Below are 21186 nucleotides of genomic sequence, written 5' to 3' on the forward strand. Positions count from 1 at the left end.
AGATTCCAACTTCAGCTGTAGAGCAATCACTTCCAGGACTTCGACCCTGACTGTCTGGCTCCCTCGCCTGAATTGCACGGCCACTTTAATACTGCTGGCCCTTCAGCCTGTGACCTACACATCTAATCTGTCGTCCTCCTTGCACATGTGAGCCTGCTCTTCTGGTGTCCTTGGGCTATAGGAGCCGTGTGTGAGTCACAGTGCTGTGTGTTCAGCAAGTGTGTGGCAAACATCTCATACTTACAAAGGCCAAATCGGAAAAAGCCTGACTCAGTTAACACACAATTTTGCGATTGTGAGAAAATGAAAGTCATTCTTTACTTTGAAAGTCGAAAGCTCCTCACTTCAGATGTTACGCATCTTTCACAGCAGCGTGGGAACAATGTATCTATAAGTAAAGAAAGTCATCATATATGCATCAGGTCTTTTTTTTCTTCCCTGTTGCAGTGCGCTCTCGCTTCACTCTCCGAGCCCCGTTCCTGCTACTGCTAATGAAGAGAAGTGAAACTGGTCTCACAGAGCGAGGACCGCAGCGGCGTGGAGTCTCTGACCCTTGGTCATCGGAGCCAGAGTGCGTGTGTGAGACTGGAAACACAAAAAGCAGCAGTCGATTGAAGAACCGGTCTCTTGCTGCGAGTGTGGCTTCCCCATCGGTGGCCACTTCCTCGTCTGCAGGGGAAGCAGTACAGTGCCAGGGTGAAGTGTTTATGAGCCTGACTCGACCAAACTCACCACTTTCCCACAAGCGATGTATTGATGGACGTGACTCTGGTCATGCAGCTGCAGCGTCCTGACCGCAGGGAGCGTACGAGTCATTTACATATACGGTCTCAACCGTGTATGTCAAGGCTCCACGCACTGCAGCCATGAAAGTCTCAGGACTTGAAAATGTGCTTGAAATAACCAGCACATATGCCTGTCCACGACAAGTCAGCAGTCGCAGCTATCACTAAAATAGCATGTAACAAGTCACGAAATGAAATACTAGCTTTTTTCACGGCCGAAAGAGAGGGGAGCATAAATAAATGATGACTCTATAATAACTGTCAGGCTCTAAATAATAAACAAGCTACAGTCTTCCATCCAGTCGCAACATATAATGAAGGATAGAGGCCAGCACTGAAATACAGATGGTGTACCACAGGGGTCAACCCTTGGATCACTGTTGCAATAGTGCTGATGCGTTTGCTTTGGAAGGTAAAGATGCACTGAGGGAGAAGCTCGGATCGAATCACAGTTTAAAAATGAACATTTACAACTGCAAACTGATGTGGGCACAAACAAAGACTATGGCAGGTAGAAGAACAATAAAATGTAAACTTAAAAATATAAAGTTTGAGAAAAGGAAAGGATGATTTCATGAAGGCAATGGAAAAATTCTACTATATCATACATTTATTTATTATTATTATTTTTAGAGTTTAGTAGAAAGTGCCACTATTGTTTGAAAACATGGGGGTAATTTAGTCATTTTATTTTAATTCTCTTAAATTTTAGGTAATTTAAATGAAATAAGAAAATGAAATTACATGAAAACTTGAGGTGAAAATGCTCTCATCTTGCAGGCTATAGAGCTTGCAAGTGCATAGCTTGAAAGGTGGCGAACATCAATGTGCAGCTGAAATTTAAGACATTTAATTTAAGAAACAAATGCAAGTCTCAGACGCAAACCTCTATACATGGAGGTCGATAGCGCAGGAATACAAAATAAGAGGGTGAAGTGTCCAGAGGATATAAAAAATGTAGAATGTCAGTGGTCTTTCTCAGAGCAAGTGGATCATTTCTGTGAAAGAAAAACTCCAGCTGCAAGTCTAACAGTGACCCAACAGATGCCCTCAAATATATAACAGCTATATAAAAATTCTTCTGTTAGATGATTCCATAAGGAACAACTGCACCTGCAGAGGTCCTGTTCACCGGAGTTTCATCTGACCAACACTGACATCTGCTGGATGGATGAGTTTTGCTTCTGTTGTTCCTCTGTCGTGCTTGTTGTGAGCCTTCCACCACAACATGCGTCACTTACCAAAGACAGTTGTATCCTTGTGACGCATTTTCCCTGACAGCCGAGTCAGGCAAGGTCAAGCAATTGTCAATATTCTTTTCCATCCAAAGTGTCAAAAACATATTGGCTCATATTGGTGCTCTGACTCAGCAACTTTCAATACTTTATCACGCACCAGAGACATGAAATATACTTGTTTAGTCTGGGTTGGTCATTGGTCAGCAGCACTGAGGATCAGCTTCTGACTCGTATTTTCCCAAATATGCTATCATTATGTATAAGTCTACTTGTTATTTGAGAGGTGGGGCATCAGAAGTCATGACCAGGAAAAGAGCGATTCTCCTCTCGTCTTCAAAATGGTCTTCTTCTCCTGGCTGAGTTGGGGTAGTGGGGGCAGCAGCCGACGCACAGACACCAAGACCTTCCCTCCTCCCAAAGCTTACTCAGAAGCAATCTCTCCACAACAAATCTCACCTCCTATACATAGCGTTTAAGATTCATTTTTCACAGACAAATTCTTATTGATTCATTTTGGGTGAATTCCAATAATACTTAAGCCATGCAACCAAATAGGGAGACAAATAGGAGGTTACTAGAGCTTCCCACACCTACCAGCAGGAGCCTAAGCTGGTATGTTTATCCCTTTATGTGCCAGCAAACGCAGGGTAATGCCTGTCAACCAGTGCAGTTTGACACCATATATTAGGCCCTAAACCTGTCTTCTCATGCAGTTTAAGATCGAATGACGAGAAACATGGAAGAGGCGCGAGCTTCAACAGAAGTGGCTGGCTAACACGAGATTTGCATCTGTCCCCAAAACGTCAGGATGACTGGGGAGCAGAGGAAGGACTTCACAGACCAGCAAGTGAGCAACACAAGTGCACAAAGACATGACATCGAACTACATTTATGTTACATGAACCAGTCACAGAAAAAGCACAAGCGAAAAGCAGCAGTCTGAAGAATTATTCACCGATATCTAAACCGATAAAATGAGGTTTTGGTCGCCATTTTTTGTTCACCTTGCAGCTTGCTTTTTCTTAAACTTCGAGGTTTGTCTCGTTGCTTGTCAGCTATTTTAAAAACAACTGCGCAACAGTGATCTACATGCCATTTGAAACACACAAAACCATGTAGGTACAAGGGGCAGCCATCCAATGTCGCGCTATGAGTAATAAATAGTTATTTACGTCATTCATAACCAAGACAAAAGATTGAATGCGATGAGAAGCCATGTCAAAAGCTTAGATAAGTGAGTGAGAAGGCAAGCTTGTCGCAGATGTGTAGTGATATTGTAGCATTTGTCGTCCCATACGGTTCACTAGCATGTGGTAAAACCACGTGGTCTTCCCGCCCACCGACCATCAATGCACGTAACCGTCGGTATCTAAGTCGAGGACTTGAATCAGAGCGGTGTGAAGTCATGCTGAGCATATTGTTTTATTTAGAGGCTTCACACCGTGTCATTTGAACTCTTACTCACACGGCGCAGGCTATTTCTGACGGGTGATGCTCACCGTTACATTTATAAAAATGCTAATACCTCTGGAGCGGGTCCACGGCGTACTTATGTAAAACACGGAGGTGTCGTGGAGCCGGCTCTGTCTTTGAATACCTGCTCCTTTCTGCTCTCCTCTGTCAAGGTTAGCCTGGGGAGAGATAATACAAAGATGTGTGAGTGTGAGGAGGAGGGGGAGGAGGGTGTGAGTCATCTGGATGAGTCATGTGCGCTGTGTGTGCGTGCGTGTGTGTTCACGGTGGATACAGCTCAGGAAGGGATGCTGGGGTGTGAAGGCCGCGGAGGAACAGCTGAAGTGCTGCTCGCCTCAAATGTGGGTTAAAGAAGCTCATATTTCGGCAGCATCGCTGTCTGCATCCAGTGAATGTCGAACATAATCCAGGGAGAGAGGCTTCCAGTATTATTCATGCCAACACAGTAGCGTGCAGTTTACACATATAACCAGCAGGAGGAGCATCAATATTCATGGCCAGGCTCATGGGGGGGCTGGGGGGAGGACGCTCACTGGGACTGTGAGGAACTTTGATTGAGGGAAAATGAGTTGGGCAGGAGGGTTGCACAGACTGGTTTTATTCAGTGTTGCAATCTGACCGGAGAAAACTCCTGTACTTCCACAGAACATGAAGAAATGGCAACCATGCAAACGATTTCAGTTCTGAACAGATGAAGCAGATCAATGTCAGCATTATACTGATCTCATTTTCCTTCTTCTGCCTTTTCTGAAGGTTTTTCTGAAGGCATTATTATCATTACTATATAATCTTTTACATTTTGAATCACAAGCAATGTTATTGCTTTTGTTTGACAACAAACAGCAAACTACATTGTATGTACATAGTCAAGTATAATGAGTAATTAAAATGGTAAAATACACAATGACAGTTCTATATTACTGTGTTATTACAGTCTAATACTGTTTTATTTATGTGATATTTAAATTATTAATGTTAAACCAACCAAATGGTAGCAGATGGAGTGGCTACTTCTAGGTGTAGCAGTGACTATATACCAGTAGTCGTAGTACAGCTCCAGCTCCAGCTCTATGGTATATTGTCGCAGTAGTCACAGCACTGGGAAATCTGTTGTTTTATTGGTTGTAGTGATATAACTAACCTGTAAGGAGTAGCAGTAGCTACACTAGTAGAAGTAGCATCTATTCCACCAGTTGCTAAGTACAGCGTGGTGGTAGCTGTACCAGTGATAGTACAAGAATTGGTCATGGCAGTACCTCTCAATATGTGCTGGCGATAGTAGTAGTCGTAGTAAAATTAGATGTGATGACACATCAGTTTTGGAATTGCAGTATTTGTCGTAATAGTAACAGTCACAGAATGAGTTGTGGTACAAGAGCTGGAAGTTGTGGGAGTAGCAGTTGTACTAGTCGTCCTGGTAGAAAGTAGCAGCAGTAATTACAGAGTTTATTACAATACAATAGTATTTGTGGCTGTAGTGATGCATCAAATTCCAATAAACAACAACAACAAAATTGGTTGCAGTAGTAAGTGCAGTGGTAGTTATAGCAGTTTAAGTAGAAATGCAGCGCTAGTGGTTGAATAGGCAAGCAGATCATTGGCTCTTGTAAAATCAGATTATTATGAAGTAGAATGTGAGCAAGAGCTCAAATATGAGGGACTTTTGACCTTGAGATGAAATGGGATTCAGATGCAACCTCAGCACTCGGTGTCAGATTCAGTCAAGTATTATTTCCATCAGTCGTCAGAGTCATCTCGGAGCAGCGTAAGTCTGTTCCTCCCAGGTGACCAACTTCTTCCATCTCAAACAAGATCATCATGGATGCGGGGATATTCGGCTCCACGTGAGACAGAGGCCAATGGGTTTTTCAACACTGCGTCGTGATCAGCTGAGTCAGACTCGCTGAGGACTTTGATCGAATGTGTCCAATTCATCTGGAGTGAGTCAGAGGACGGCTTCAGTGCTGAGCCTCCATCAGACCTCCAGAGAGGGAAACATGGCCCTGTCATGTGCTCGTCTCCGCTGCATCTCTGTGGAAGCTGTTGAATATGTGAGGCGTCGGGCAAATGCTGAAGATGCGCGCAACATTTCTACACACTGTTGTGCCGAGCGTTTGTGAATGAAGAGTCACGTCTGCTGGAGCCCAACAGCCTTCAGGTGATGCTGTTTAATTAATTCTCACCCACTAACACTAGCTGTCTGAGGGGCGGGGGAGGGGGAGGAGGCGATGAAACATTCATGAGAAGTGGTGAATCAGTCAGAAAATGGTTTTCAGTCAAATGTGAGACACACAGGCTTGTCACACCATCTTTGTGGGGTCCACTCACTGCCATGATGCTTTTCCCAGCCCCTCAGAATCACAGTCAGCTTTAGGGCCATGGTCAGTGAGGAGGATCCCACCAACTAGGAAAGTGCTTGCGACGACAAAATAAAATAAAATAACCCTCAAACAACAAGGGCTATTCACGAATTGATCAGTCTGACAGCAGAAGGGACGGGAGGTTCTGGTCTGGATGGACTGTAGCCTCCTGCCAGAGGAAAGATGAACAAACAGTCCATGACCAGGGTGAGAAGGGTCGGCTCTGATCCGTAAACCTAACCATCCAAAACAAATGGCTGAACTCAACCAGGACTCTGAAACAAACTTAAACCCAACTGTAATGACCAAGTTATTTTGAAGCCCTCATCCTGAAATTGAGGCTTAACCTTGTGGGGTCCAGCTAAAGGGCTCCACAAATGCCTCAGGGTGTTTCCCCCAAAATAGGAGCTCACTATGATAAACATGCTTGAACACACACACTCACTCGCTTGTTTGTCTTCCTATCTTAGTGAGGACCGTCATTGACAGACATTAGCATAATGCTTTCCCCAGCCTCTCACCCTGCACCTAACCATCTAAAACAAGTGGCTAAACTTAACCTTTAAGCTGAACCAAACTAAAACCCAAAGCTACTTTGTAGTTTCAACCCTCAAAATAAGGCTTGACCAAAGCGAGGGCCGGTCTCACTTTGCAAAAATGTCCTCACTCCGTTGATTAAAAAGTCATACAGGTTCTCACAAAGGTAAAAGAACACACACACGCACGCACACACACACACACGCACACGCACACGCACACACACAAAAACAACTGTTCAATTTCATTTTCAGTTGAAACCTCTTTGCTAACAGTTATGTGTCTGCAGCTTCACCACAAACACTTTCTCTTGTTGTCGGTTACACATGCATCTTTAAAGACTTCCTACTCCACAGTCCTCATTCAGTCATAGACCTGCCATCCTTTGGGACACGATGGCAGTGACCTCTGACTCAACAAGGTTACAGCACGGAGAGCAAGAGGAGGTTATTGGAGGGAGGGAAGCATACGATTTCTCGCCTTTTATATTCAATTTCTTATGCGTCACAGTCGATATATTGTCTATAATAATAGATATATACAGTGACGGTGGCGATGACGGTTCCCCTCCTCCCAGTGTAGCATGGGTTTCGTTCCTCTAGCCGCGATCATCTGCACGCTGGCTGGGTCTGCACTAGATCTATGGATCAGTCTACAGGGAGAAGCAGCAGAGTGGAACTCGGGATGAACAACATCAGAGAAGCGTAGATTTGTGAGATTGTGCCTGAGGGTGAGAGTGTGGGGAGGATGAGCATTAGAACATGTGGAGCAGCGGGGCTTCACGCTCCCAGTGACGTAGTACCTTTACATACTTTATTCATGACAGCCCCACGAGAACATTGATGGCTGGATCCACTTTTTTGTGGGCGCAAGATTGTGGGCCGAGCCACCTTTGATCGTGTATGATTTATTAATGTCTGGCTTGTTAGTTTAGAAGTGAATATCTGTGGGTTTCTGGAACGCTGAGGGAAACTTAATGAGAGAGCAGCGCCGGAGCTCGATAATATGGTAGTAGACAATACACAGTTCTTCAACTGGGCTCTGAATTTTCTATCAAAACGAAGCAGAAGCGATGAGAGGAGGGAGGAGGAAATCACTTAAATGGTACAAAAGCAGCCCAGGATGAGTGAGAGATTCAATATTCAGCGGACCGCGATACTCCAAAGCACATCTCTAATGTATGTACATGATGTTATTGGATGGCGATCAATAAGTTAAGTTCCCTGAGGAAGTTGACTTTGGAACAAAACGGGATTCGCGGGCCAGAAAACGCAGAGGCTTTCACGCACAAATCAAACTGTGTTGACAGTCCGTTCAATGGAACAAACAACGTGATGGGTGAGGTTTGTGGCTGCTTTATTGTCTCTTCCTTTGAAACAAAGACGACAGGGGGCTGCTATCGCTGTCAGGGTCGGGCTCAGGGTTGAAGAATCGGTACTGTACCAAGGGGCGGAGCTTAACAAAGATGGATGGTTAAAGTAACAAATATCAAGCTGATGATGACAAGGAGGAGGAGGAAGAGAATGATGATGGTGGTGATGATGAGGAGGAGGAAGAGCATGATGATGGTGGTGATGATGAGGAGGAGGAAGTGTACGATGATGTTGGTGGTGGGGGTGATGATGATGAGGAGGAGGAGGAGGAGGAGGAGGAGGATGGTGGCAATGATGAAGCGGAGGAGAAGGAAGTGGGTGATGAGGAGGAAGAGGAGGAGGAGGAGGAGGAAGAGAATGATGATGCGATGGTGGTGGGGGTGATGATGGTGATGGTGATGATGAGGAGGAGGAGGAGGAGGAGGAGAATGATGATGCTGATGAGGAGGAGGAGGAGGAGGAGGAGGAGGAAGAACATGATGATGGTGGTGATGATGAGGAGGAGGAGGAGGAAGAGGAAGAGGAGGATGAGGATGAGGATGAGGAGGAGGAGGAGGAAGAGGTGGAGGAGGAAGAGCATGATGATGGTGGTGATGATGAGGAGGAGGAGGAAGAGCATGATGATGAGGAGGAGGAGGAGGAGGAGGAAGAGGAGGAAGAGCATGATGATGGTGGTGATGATGAGGAGGAGGATAAGGAGGAAGAGGAGGAGGAGGAGGAAGAGGAAGAGGAAGAGGACGAGGATGAGGATGATATATTGACGAGAACGAGAATGATGAGGAGGACGGTGGGCGAGGATGAAGATGACATAAATGATGAAGAGGAGGAGAGGATGAGGAGGAGGAAGAGGAGGATGAGGACGAGGAAGAGGATGAGGATGAGGATGATGATATTGACGAGAACGAGAATGATGAGGAGGACGGTGGGCGAGGATGAAGATGACATAAATGATGAAGAGGAGGAGAGGAGGAGGAGGAGGAAGAAGAGGAAGAGCAAGAGGAGGAAGAGGAGGATGAGGAGGAGGAGGAGGAGGAGGAGGAGGATGAGGAGGAAGAGGATGAGGATGATATATTGACGAGAACGAGAATGATGAGGAGGACGGTGGGCGAGGATGAAGATGACATAAATGATGAAGAGGAGGAGAGGAGGAGGAAGAAGAGGAAGAGCAAGAGGAGGAAGATGATGATGATATTGACAACGGTGGGGGAGGATGAAGATGACGACAATGATTATGAAGAGGAGGACAGGATGATGATGATGTTGAAAATGAGGCAGAGGAGGATAAAGATGATGAGGGTGATGATAATGAATGAATGATATGGAGGCTTCATTGGAAAGTTGGGGCAGAACTTGTCTTGTGCTGACATCTCAGAAACGGCCCACCCACTCCCACGGACACCTCCTTCCTGAGCTCCACTTGATCTTGTTGATGTCACCGACGAAAAGAAGCGACCCAAAGTTTGTCTCGACCCGGTCAGTTGACACAAAGCCACGATGAGACAGAAACAGTGGACCATATTGAGTCAAGGATCGACTGAGTTCTGATGATGCTGGAAACTGAGCTGCACATCAGGACAGAGAGAGAGAGAGCTGACCTGAGCCCTGCCTCAGAAACACTCAGAGCAACTGAGAAAGACTGTGGTGGTGACCGCATCAGGAGCTTTGTGCTCAAAGAGGCTCCACATCACAGACGTCCGAGGGGCCGGGACGACCGCCGAACAAACTGACGCCCCGTGTCTAAATTAACCGCCGCCGCGCTCTCAAACCCCCAAGTTCTGAGAATGACGCCATCTTTGTCATCCACGCATTAACATTGATTATCCGATAAAAAAAAGCCTTTTTTTTCTCCTCACCTATAATTCTTGACCCGCAGCAACTACTGTTGCTATGCAACGTCCCGGAATGAAACGGAGCAATCCAGATCATCTATATTAATTACCAAACAGCGCAGGAATGCGATTTGAAATTGAGAAGGTGAAGATTAAAAAGTGAATATTTTGCATGAAGACACTCAAAATGAGTTGTGCTAAAGACCTGCTTGTTCATAGCTCTATTGAGTCCAACAATGACTTTCATATGAGAAGTCTATGATAGCTGGAAATAAAAAATAAACTACACTTCTCCTCCTTTGCTACGGATCACTATACACCTATAAATATTTAAAGACTCATGTAGGAATGATTTTTATTCCTGTTTGTTCGTATAGCTAGCCTTTTAGCGGATTCATCATAATATATTTTTCATAATATACTTCAACTCAGGCGAACTTCTTACCAAGCAATGATTAATATTTTCTCCAGTCGCCTCCTGGAAGGTGAATCATCCGCCGCTCCCTCCTCACTGTAGCTGCACTTGGTCACCTCAGCGGCAGAAAAAAACTGCAGCAGCCGGAAACAATATCACATCTGGAAGAGAACATGACCACAAATGGTTAAAAGGAGAAATGTTTGCCGCAGCACCGGCAAACACGTGTAGCTGACAGGAAGCCCACGCGTGACCGACCGATCGTCCGCCACGGAGGGCTTTGGCCCCACTTGGAATTCCAATTCCGTTGAAGTAAAACAGAATTTCAACCCACAGGATGTTGGATTGGAAGTGGACTGAACGTCATGACAATGCAGAGACATTTCTGGTTTTGGGTTAAATGAGACAGTTTACTATCATTTGAAAGATGACAACAAGTCAGTTGGAATTGTTTGCAGGCACCATTCAAACTTCAATTTCAACTCATGGAATTCACTTGGAACTTGGGGTCACTCTCAATCCAATATTGAACTTCACACCGTCTGATAACTGTTTCGATCTGACAGGTTTCCAAGTCAACAACTGAGAAGTTCGCAGACTTTCTCAATAAGGCAGCAACAGAAGAACACAATGATCAACGAGGTGCAGCGTGGACACGTTTGCTCACTCAGTGACAGGAAGGTTCTCATCAATATTGAAGATCCTGTTGCAGCCTTTGATAAAGGACTTCCCTTAACTCATCTCCAGATGGAGCTTATCTTGAAATATTAGCTGCTAAAAGTGAGAGCTTGAAACCACCTCGCAAGGGCGCCTCACTCTCAAGGAGTAGAAGCTCCTCATTCAACACTGGAACATTCAGTCGAAATGCTAAGTTGTTTTGATGAACCGCGAACACAAGAGGTAAATGAGTCACAAGTATTTTGTGAGAAGAGCAGGAGTCCTTCATATTGCTGAATAAGCCAGCCAGTGAGTGAAGGACCTTGCTGTCGCCTCACGACTGAGACCTGCCTTCGAAGGAACCGCTGACCACAGCAGCACCTTTAGGATACTCAAAGGCAAAAAAGCATGGCAGAAAATACTTAAAAATAATCATAGAAAAAGATGAGTTATTCAAACAAGAATGACTGACACTAAATGAACAAGTGAAGAAAAAACAATTTAAAAGAAAGTAGCTAAATTCAGTCTATGTATTTAGTTACTTTACATTTGTTTTTATTTAAAGTTTCTGGTCAAACCAGTAGAAAACATATTTCTCGCTATGTTGGGGTTCCTTATAAATATGTTGATAACACGTCTATATCAATAGGAATTCTCAAATAAAAGTCATAAACTCTTCAACTCATCATTTTATTGGATAAAGAGGTGAAAACACTGCAGATATTTGATGTAACTCAGGATTCAAATACAAAGACACGCCCCCTCAACCTGCTAATGTCTGTCAGCAAAGTGTATTACAGTGATGATTCTATGAATAAAGACACAGCTCAAACCTCTGGTGAAACAACGGCTTGTGTCCGGATGGTGATCAGTTAATGGCTTTTATTTTTTGGGTGTAAAATGCATGCTGCTAAACGGGAAGCAGGGAGGGCGGGGCTAGCGCTGAGCACCCGGCTAGCTAACATACATGTACTTGTTGAAGTCATTACTTCACAGGATGTGGTGGACGTCTTATCGTACACATCAAGATTGAACATCAAGCCGGACATTTTGTATGTACGGTGAACTATAATGGGCCAAGACCCCGACCCCTGTGCAACCCCAACTTTGAGAGGAAGTGTGTCTGAAAATGAAAATACTCTATCATCATGAAACAACAGGGGAAAGACAGCTTTACACTTGAAAAAAAACAAGTAACAGTAAGGGTAAAACCTTATGGAGCATATTCACAGCAGCATTTTTCAAGGTAAATTTCAGGGCTCGGATGATTTACACTGTACAAGTCACAACTTAAAGTAGGTGCTTGACCAGTCCCACGAGGAAAACCAAGCTCACCCTGGCATTGTGGTCCAGATTTCTGGCACTCGACGGGAGCAGACAAAGTGAAGGCAGCAGATGAAAGTGTCTCAAGAAGTTGTTAGCGGTGACGACAGACTGAGTGGGTCGAAGATGGAAGGAACCGAATCGCAGTTATAAACAGACATAAAGAAATGGAGCGGGCGGCGGCAACGGTCCATGTGCTTCTATTTGCTGAGTCATTTTCCCAAACTTAGCATTCTTGGCAGCAATTTGCCACTGAATGTTCAATTTAAGTGGAAAACCATCCATAAGTCTCAGTGGGTTCCATTTGTTTCAAAACACCATGAAGCCTGAGTCGGACTGTGGGATGATAAAGATGGTTAAGGTGGCAACCCCTGACGCGGAGAGGAAGCGCTAACCTCAGAAAAGCGCTGTATGATACTGTAATAAACACAGCTATAGGTGAATAAAAACATCTCATAGCTAGTTAATAAACAACACCTCAATACAGCATGTACTGTATACTATACTGAGCTACTGTGTAGTTCAGTTTTATAATTAGTACTACCAAAATATATTAGATTAGATTACAAACAGTAATACAGAGTACTTAATGGGGGAATAATAAACAGTTTTGTCACTGTTCTCCACCAATCATGGACAAATATTGAGAATTAAAAAAAAATCAGCTATAAAAGTCACTGTTGGTTACACATGACGCGGCTGATCGCTGCGGCAGTACTGCAGTAGAGTTAAGAATACTCGAGCATCCATTTATGACTCATAAAAGGGATGTCATCCAAGTGGCGACAACGATAAATAAAAAAAATAAATAAATAAACACCTTATGTTTTCGAGAGCAGTTCAATAGGTTCTAGTGCTTTTCGCCCTCCAATTTATATTAAAATAATGTTGTTTTTTTTCTTAGAAGGGCGGCTGTGAGAAGTTAGACCAGAGGCGAACCACAGCTCTGGACCCTTCAACACATGCTATAGCTAGCCATAGTTTATACGCAGTAGAATCATACTTGACAGTATATTCTATACAGGACAGATTCAGATATTTCAGACAAACATGACTGCAAAATTGCTATCACAATTTTTTTTTTTAAAGGAACTGTCAACGATTAAGAATAAATGCATCTGCTATAAAATGGACAATTTAGTACTGTACTTCAGTCTGTATTATGACAGTATAATTGGTCATGTATAACCAACAGAAGTACTGGGAAGTTCAGTATGATACCCTTATCGAAGTACAGGTACTGTTTCTTCACTGTAAAATACTATACCACACTGTTATACTACACTTGAGTACTGAAGGAGAGTTGATTTGGGGGAGAACAAATGAGGAAAGTACATTGCCAACTTGCACACAGTAGATGTTTGATTCATCTTGTTTCAATTATTTTTGATCATTATTTGACAAAAATATCAAATGATACCGAGTTATATTTAAGGCTTTAGTTTTGCTACTGATATCAGTGTTTTAAATATCACAATATTCCTAGTGCTTCTATTTTGATTTCAAGATTTGAATAGTGCATTTCCCCCGCATTTAAAAACGTATGTCAGAGGTGGGAAAAAAAAACAAAGTACTGGTGGAAGAACTGGCTGCTCTGGCACCAACGTATTTGTGGGTCATCCAGGAGAAAAGGCTCGATTGATTGTTCACATCAGCCCTCGCTGTTCTCCCTCAGACCCCCCACCCTTCTCCCTCCGGTTGACTAAATTTCCTCGATGACGTATGAGTCCACGTACGTGGTTGATGTAGGTGATGCTTCTGAATGAATGAACGTCCCCTCCCATCTCCATTACTAGTACTACGGGATGACTATAAGAGCAGACCGCCGGGCAGCGCGCTCCATCTCACCGCTGGACACGAGACGCGCACACCATAAAACGACGCACATCATTTCCATCCTCAGAACGTTGATGCCGTGATTTATAGCCTGACCATAATGCGAAGATGGGTCCTCAGGAAGCCATCAGGAGGTAAGTTCTCGTTCGGTTTGTTCCATGAAATGTGACGGGGAAGAATGTGTCGGAACTGCAGTAGATTCCCCGGTGCGTGTCGCGTCGTGGATGTGCGGTAAATCACTGGGGATGAAGTTGCTGCAGTGTGAGTCACTTTTGCGCACATGGGCCGTGACTGAGGAGAAAAGTTAACAGCGGGATTATGTGTTTCAACATAGAACAAGCGGTTCCTCGCTGTCATTTCAACCATCTCACTCGCTTCAAAAAGCTCTTTTAAAATGTTTCACGTCACAAACTATCGGAGAGCGCGCGCGAAAAACGGTCTTCTGGGGATTAAGATGGATAACTTCTTTATTTTTAGACCAGTTTTGTGGCTTTGTTCGCCTGTTTTTCCATCAACATTTTTTTTTCTTGTTGAAATGACATCGTGACGCGTTCCGGAGGATGAAGTCAATATTGCGTCACTCCTGCGCACATGCAGCTGACCTCCAATCAGCCAGCAGCGGGATTTAAAGGCACAGCGCACCTCTCTAACCTGCATAGTGACGGGGATGCGGGGGAGGAGGGGGGGAGCGAGGGAAGGCCTGAGGGTCTGCTGAAAACTCCCCGAGGTAACTCCTGAAGGGGGGTCTCTGCCCAGAATCCGAATGAGAGCGAAACAACAGAGCCTCCTCCTCCTCCTCGCTTCCCCACGGCCCCTGAACGCAGCATGAGTCATAAACCATCAAGAAGCGGTTAGTGCCTCTGTCCTCGGTGCTGAAATTGGACCACAGCCTGAATACGTCAGTGTGGGAACATGCGCTCAACAACAGTGACGTCATTTACAGTGAACATGATGAGCACTTCTTCTTCAAATGTGAACGTTAGGCTCGATCGATGGGTCGCAGCCAGATATCTTTCAGATTGTGCGACTTCTCACAAGGGAGAGGAGCGTTTTTTTCCACCTATTTACAGGCAGCGATGTTTTTCAGGACCTTGGATAGAGACCCACACCCCCAAACCAATTCCCACCACAGCCATCATTAGATGTAAAAACGTTTTATACTAACTGATATTAATAAAATAAGATAAACTCGAGGACATAACACATTTGAAGATCATAGGGAATAAAATATTGAATATTGTTCACATCATTCTCATATATATATCTATATATCCATATATAAAAAAGTAAATAAAGTTGCTATTATTATTATTTTGTCATTGAATTTAGTGCTCGAAGAGAACATTAGCAAACCACTGGGTTGCATTGATAACATTATACGGGACCACAAATGATTTATTCATTCATCATGTTCCACTAACTTCCTCGAGGGGTCCACTGAAGGCAATCCCAGCTACAAAGGGCGAGAAGTGTTTCCACCCATGGGCTGAAACATATGAAGGTTGATGGGCGATGCTAAATGTGAGAGCGCCCCAACTTCTCGATCCAAACAGCAGGAGAGCCTCGGTCACCTCATGAAGGCAACAGGCAGAAAAACATGAATGAATGCACAGAACTCAAATTCAAAGCCGACACACCAAATATTTTATACAAAAATGACTATGTATTTTAAATAGCACTCCCAGCACAGCCTATTTACCAGCCCCTATAGAATATATTTAATAACTAGAACTACTTTTATAACCTGAATCGTCCCAGAGTGGAATGAAACTAGACCAAGAACATATATTTTAAAATATTTTTCTCATCAGAAAGTAAAACTGTTTCAGTAAAATATGAAATTTCTAAATTATGTGATAAACAGTTAAAACTAACATTAATTTTCAGATAATAAAATAATTTAAAAAGTAGTTTATGGAAATAAATTTGGAAAATAAACAGAAAAGGGCAACAATAAAGATGCAAAACTACTATTTTAATTGCGATCTGACACCAGCAGACCATTCTCCATAAATCATCGACAACCAGATATATTTATATTAAATCCAACAATAAATTAAAGCATAACTTCTCCTTTATTATTTGATATTTAGTAATATTTTTTTAAATTATTATTTGAACTTAGACTCTCAACAAAGACATATTCTGAAATGTTCATTATATCAGGAAACTTGCATATAAGAGGAGTGACAAAAACATTGCAGATGGCAGCACACTTTTTTAATTATGTACCAAGATGAATCGCTTAAGATCATGGTGAATTTGGGCTCAAGCACACCACGCGCCCCCCAAAAAAAAACAACCCAGCAGAAACACAGTAAAACAAATTAAGGCTCAATGACTCATCAGGCAGCTGAAAGCGGTGCAGCCAAAACTAAATATATAATATGGTCAATTTTTTCCTTCTGTGTGAGTCATGAAAATGTTATGGCTCGCAGCGATGCGCTTATAGAGGGAATCCAACAGGCGTCTGCATCGTGACCAAACACACAGACGGCATTAGCAGATGCCATACAAACACCGGACCAAAGTCCCAGTGCGCTCAGATTTCCTGCCTGCTGACGTCCGTCCCATAGCTGCTAATATGAGCTTGCATAAGCCACCCTGCGGTCCTGTCCGTCCATATCCTGTGGCTGACTCATTGATAAGCAGCGCGCAAATCGATAGAATAGAACACAAAACGGTGTAAGAATCAGAGTCGCTGACAGTTGCGTGCTTGACGTTGTGTGTTTTCTCTTCACTCACAGCGCGACCGGTGGATTAGTCAGTGCATCAGTACCTTGGCTCTAGACTGCTTACTGCTTCAACTCTGGCTAAGTACAGTAACAGTCTACAGTCATGGCTACTGAAGGCTGGCAGATCTCTGCGGCTCCAAACTCACCCCGCAGGTCGAGAAGTTTTGCTGCAACATCCTCGAACCACGTCAGCTACTCACACCACAGCCAATCACTTCCATCCTCCCGCTGTCTCCATGGTGACCGTGGCATTAGATTGTTACTGTAGCAACAGCACCATTGGTAACAGTCTACAGCCATGGTCGCTAGGGGGCAAAACACACCCATGCCAGAGTGGAAAGACCACCAAAACCAGGCGAGGAATCAATCCAGACGCACGAAGGAACAGCTCCACGCACGTACGTAGAGAGAATTTTAAGTGAAGACGGGAGTCGCTTTGATATTCTATATGTTCTGTATCGACCGCTCTCCCGTGACGCTACGAGGGAAAATATTCTGCAAGTGCATGCTAATTTTAAAGCATATTTTTCATCACTGCCGCAGTTATGAGTCACTTCTGTATGATGTAGAAAAAAAACCCAACAATAAATCAGCTTTGAATTGGTCGTCCCTCACTGTGGCGTCTTTCAGCTCGCTCTCTGTCTAAAGGAACGCCTTCCAAGGAGCACCTTTCCAAAGTCTGGTATCTCCCCGTCCTGAGAAAGGGTGGTCTGATTCAGAAATGGATAGGTAAAAGAGAAGCTGTAGAAGAAGGGAGACTGGACTGAGCTCATGAAAGAGTGGAGGGGGAGATGACTGGGATGGTGGCGGGACAATAAACAGTGCCGCTTGGCTTCAGTGGGAAAGGCAGGACTTTGTCTCACAAGCCAATTTTCAGTCGAATCTCACTCACCGAAGTCAGATCTACTGTAGGAACCAGATGACCCAAACCACCTTCAAGGTTTTCCCCGACATCATGCCTTTCCAGACCTCAGGATCTGACTGCTGGACTAAAGATCCGAGGATTGACAGCGAGTGGAACGTCTCCCTCTTCAACGTAACAAGTCAAGTGCCAAATCCTAGTGAATAGAAACACCACCAAAAGCTATTCAGTCACTCTAAACGTCAGCCCTCTTTCACTTAGTTCACAGGTCACACTTGCCTTTAATTACTAATCATGAACTTGTAATAAGTGCTTGACAACATTTCCCAACTATTGTCTGGAGGTTCTTTCAAATTTCCATCCTGTTCAAGGCCACTGCAGCAGCACCAGTGAGCTAAATTACTCAAACAGGATGAGATGGTTTCATTTCCACCCTCAGGGAGGCGAGAGTCGATCTCAGCAAAAAAAAAAAAACACGCGGACAGACTGCTAAATCCGGAGGGGAGACTTCAAATCTTACAGGAGTAACACGGATCATCCTAAAAAATATCGTGGCTTGACTGACTGAAACCAACCAGCGAACCCTCCTCCAAGAATCCCAATGTGGTGGGGGGAATCCAAAGATCCAGGAGATCTTGGTAGTTGGACACAGACAAAAACAAAGACAGCACTTTGTAAAACCACCTTAAAACAGAGCCGCTTCACTCCACTACAAACTTCATTTACAACACACCAACCTACGAGGCTTAAAACTATTTTCTAGTCAAGTATTCAATAAAGTTTGGTGTCATGATTCCCTGTGTCAAAAACCTGTTGTTTTACACAGCATTTTCCCTTCACCAATATCCATTCACACTACAGTAGGAGGCAGTAAGCTATGTCTCTAGCCACAGTTTAACCTTGACTGAAGTGTGCTGAACTCCCGTCTGCACGCTGCCATACGCATTCACACATGGTGGCAGAACAGGATTTGAACCCGCAACCCTTCCATTAATGGACGGCAAGCTAACCATCAGGGCCACATCCCTGGATTTAAACATGTACAAATGGACACACAGAAGAAGAAGTAGCTGCGTTTACATGAAACTGGGGGACAAATGTTGTTACTAGCTATTGATAAGAGGCAGGACTGTATCACTGAGAAGGGGACAGGATGTTAGATGGATCAAACCAGAATGAATATGATCCAAAATCCATAGCTCTGGAAGTGAAGACTGGACCAGGATGGTCAGGGGGTAATGAAGAGAGAAGGTGTGAGTGGGGAGGATGATCAAAGCAGGTTGAGGTAACTCTTGAAGGGAAAGAAAGAGGATGTGAATTAGAATGGAGGCTTTTATTCAGAAGGTTCAGGTAGTTTGTTCTCAGTTCCTCTCACACAGACAGCATGAAAGGGCAGCATGTCCGCTCGAAGGTTGTTCCATGTTTTCACCCGAATCACCTGCGTCACATTCGAGAGCCGAGCAAAGACGTCCCCCGAAAGCAGCGCAGTGATGTAAAATAGAACCGAGAGCCAATTGAAATGAGGGACACTGGAGCCAGTGATGCCAACTTTATTAGCCAAAGAGTGGAATGAGCTGAATAACAAAGAGCAATGGAGGGTTTCATTTAATTGTGGCAAATTGCTGCAGAGGATGTGTTGAAGGCTTTGTCTTAAATTGTTGAACCATGCAGTGTGGAAGGCAGCAAAAACAAGAGCAAACACAACAAAGAATCCAACAAAGCACATTTAGATTTATTGGCATTTTTTCCACTAAACATTGGGGAACAGATGCTTGAAGTTGACTTTTGTGTACGACTGTATTGTTGGGAGCAGCGTTTCCTGCTTGTTGAGGTTGTGTTTGTTTACCAGTGATGGGCTGATGGAACAGTGCCCTCATTTTCAAAGCTCAGTAGGTGGCGCTGTCAGTTTAAAAATAGATGGATGGAAGATTTCATTTAAAAAAAAAAGGTTGTTCAAATCTTTAGATTTTTGAGCAGAGAGTGCCATCTAGTGGGATTCACAAATGACACCGTTTCATGAAGCCTCATCAGCCCATCACCATCATTTACCCTTGTGTGATTTGGTTAAATGTGCTGTGTTAAAAAAAAAAAAAAATTGCTTTCAGCATTATGTGCAAAAGTGCTTATACGGGGCAGCACTTGAATTTTTTCAGGTGCAAAACTTAACATTTTTGCTTTGGGCTTTTAATTTCGTGTGCTGTATAGTGATCTGTGTGAAAATAACTTGTGTGTAACTGTTGTGTTCAGTTAAATTTTTTTCTTACGGTGAGAAATCATTTCTTCAGTCATTTAAAAAAAAACAAACTAACCATCAGTCAGTGTCTCCGCCCCAAAAAAACTCGGGTCTGATGTTGGTGACGCACCCTTCACCATACATCAGTTACATCCAGCGGTTGCTTCTAAATTCAAACTACTGATGACGCACTAAGAAGAGTCAAAGCCGAGACATTTCTATGTACACACACACACACACATTCTATTATAGAAACTCAAGATATATGAAACACAGCCACAAAACGTCGGCAGAGTCTAGAAGAGGATGAAATAGCTGGAGAGAGAAAAGGCAGATTTCCGACTGGGTGGCAGGACAGAGTGGGCCGATGACGCTCTGTGCCGGGGTGGCTCGTGGCCAGATGACCAGGGACAGGCCGACCTCCCACGCCAAATTACTCATCTCTTTACACCACTTATTTGTTTCCCACTAAAGATTCATCTCAACCTTCCGTCGCTGTAAAAAAAAAGAAAGAAAAAGAAGAAAAAGCCAAGGCTTCTTTCTCCCACATAGAGACTCAGCAGCCTCGAGACGCGAGGGCTTATTGCTTGAATTTTAATGAAGATCTGATGAGTCGGTAGAATCATCAGCTTCACTTAGTCTCGCATCAAAAACTCGTTTTTGCCTTCCCTCCGCAGACAACTGGAAGTTATACAGAGAAATGACACATGAAGTTTGAAGGATTTGAACATGAAAACAACCATGCCATTTATCTTTGAGGAACCTCTGAGTATGATCCTTGTTAGGACGTGTTCAGTGGATTTGCACACAGCACATGAAGCTACTTCCTGGGAGGAGTTGACTACTTGGTTAACTTTGAGTCTTTTCTTTGGTTCTATTGTAAATCCAGACTTCAAACAGCCACACTGGAACATGACTTCAGTGGAATACATGAAGTCCAGAGCCTGATCTCCGCCACGTCTTTGTAGCTTCGGTCAGCTGACTGCACCTCATAACATCTCTCGAGTTGATTATTTTGAAAGGTAACCTGATGGTTTTATTTTGTTGTTCTTCCTCTCCAGCTGGTGCTGCCCAGAGTTGATAGTAGCCTTGCGAACCCATTATCATTGCCCCTGTAGAGAGATGAAAAAGAGCTGAGCTAGAGGGCAAAGTAGGTGAGATGCTGAGAAGCACAACTGCCAGTCAGAGACTCAGAGAAGAGCAGCTTCAATAGAGCAGAAGGACCAGCTTGAAGCTGAACAGATCAGGGCCAGGTGACTGTCCAGACACAGCTGGTCCGATTTGGTGGGTAGACGGCGCCGATAATGAGCGAGTGAAAGGTCTTAAAAGAGAAGTTCAGTGGGCAAAGAAAACCAACGCAGCAGAGGAAGAGACGACGTGGTGACTCACTCTGTGACCGGGTCAGATGAACAAACAACTAAACAGACTTGGATAACCCACACGATGCTCCACCTCTCGGAGGAGATAAACACTTGATGGTGTAACTGCACTAGATTCAGTCTGTTACTACGACAGCCTCATTATTGGTTT

The 21186-nt window shown here is 44.0% G+C and overlaps 1 protein-coding gene across 3 annotated transcripts in view; it reads right to left on the reverse strand.

The window, feature by feature from the left end:
* Nucleotides 1-21186, reverse strand: part of dph1 (diphthamide biosynthesis 1) — a 95711-nt gene that overhangs the window by 24194 nt on the left and 50331 nt on the right. The window contains exon 13 of one of the 3 annotated variants that reach the window (XR_008415645.1): nucleotides 10041-10171. The gene's annotated coding sequence lies outside the window, so the exon portion shown is untranslated. Of the gene's footprint in view, nucleotides 1-9888; nucleotides 10172-18242; nucleotides 20769-21186 lie in introns of those variants that run through there. The other 2 variants (XM_053872133.1, XM_053872132.1) reach the window with 2 other exon arrangements.

The sequence above is a fragment of the Synchiropus splendidus genome, chromosome 8, assembly GCF_027744825.2.
Source record: "Synchiropus splendidus isolate RoL2022-P1 chromosome 8, RoL_Sspl_1.0, whole genome shotgun sequence".
Classification (NCBI taxonomy): domain Eukaryota; kingdom Metazoa; phylum Chordata; class Actinopteri; order Syngnathiformes; family Callionymidae; genus Synchiropus; species Synchiropus splendidus.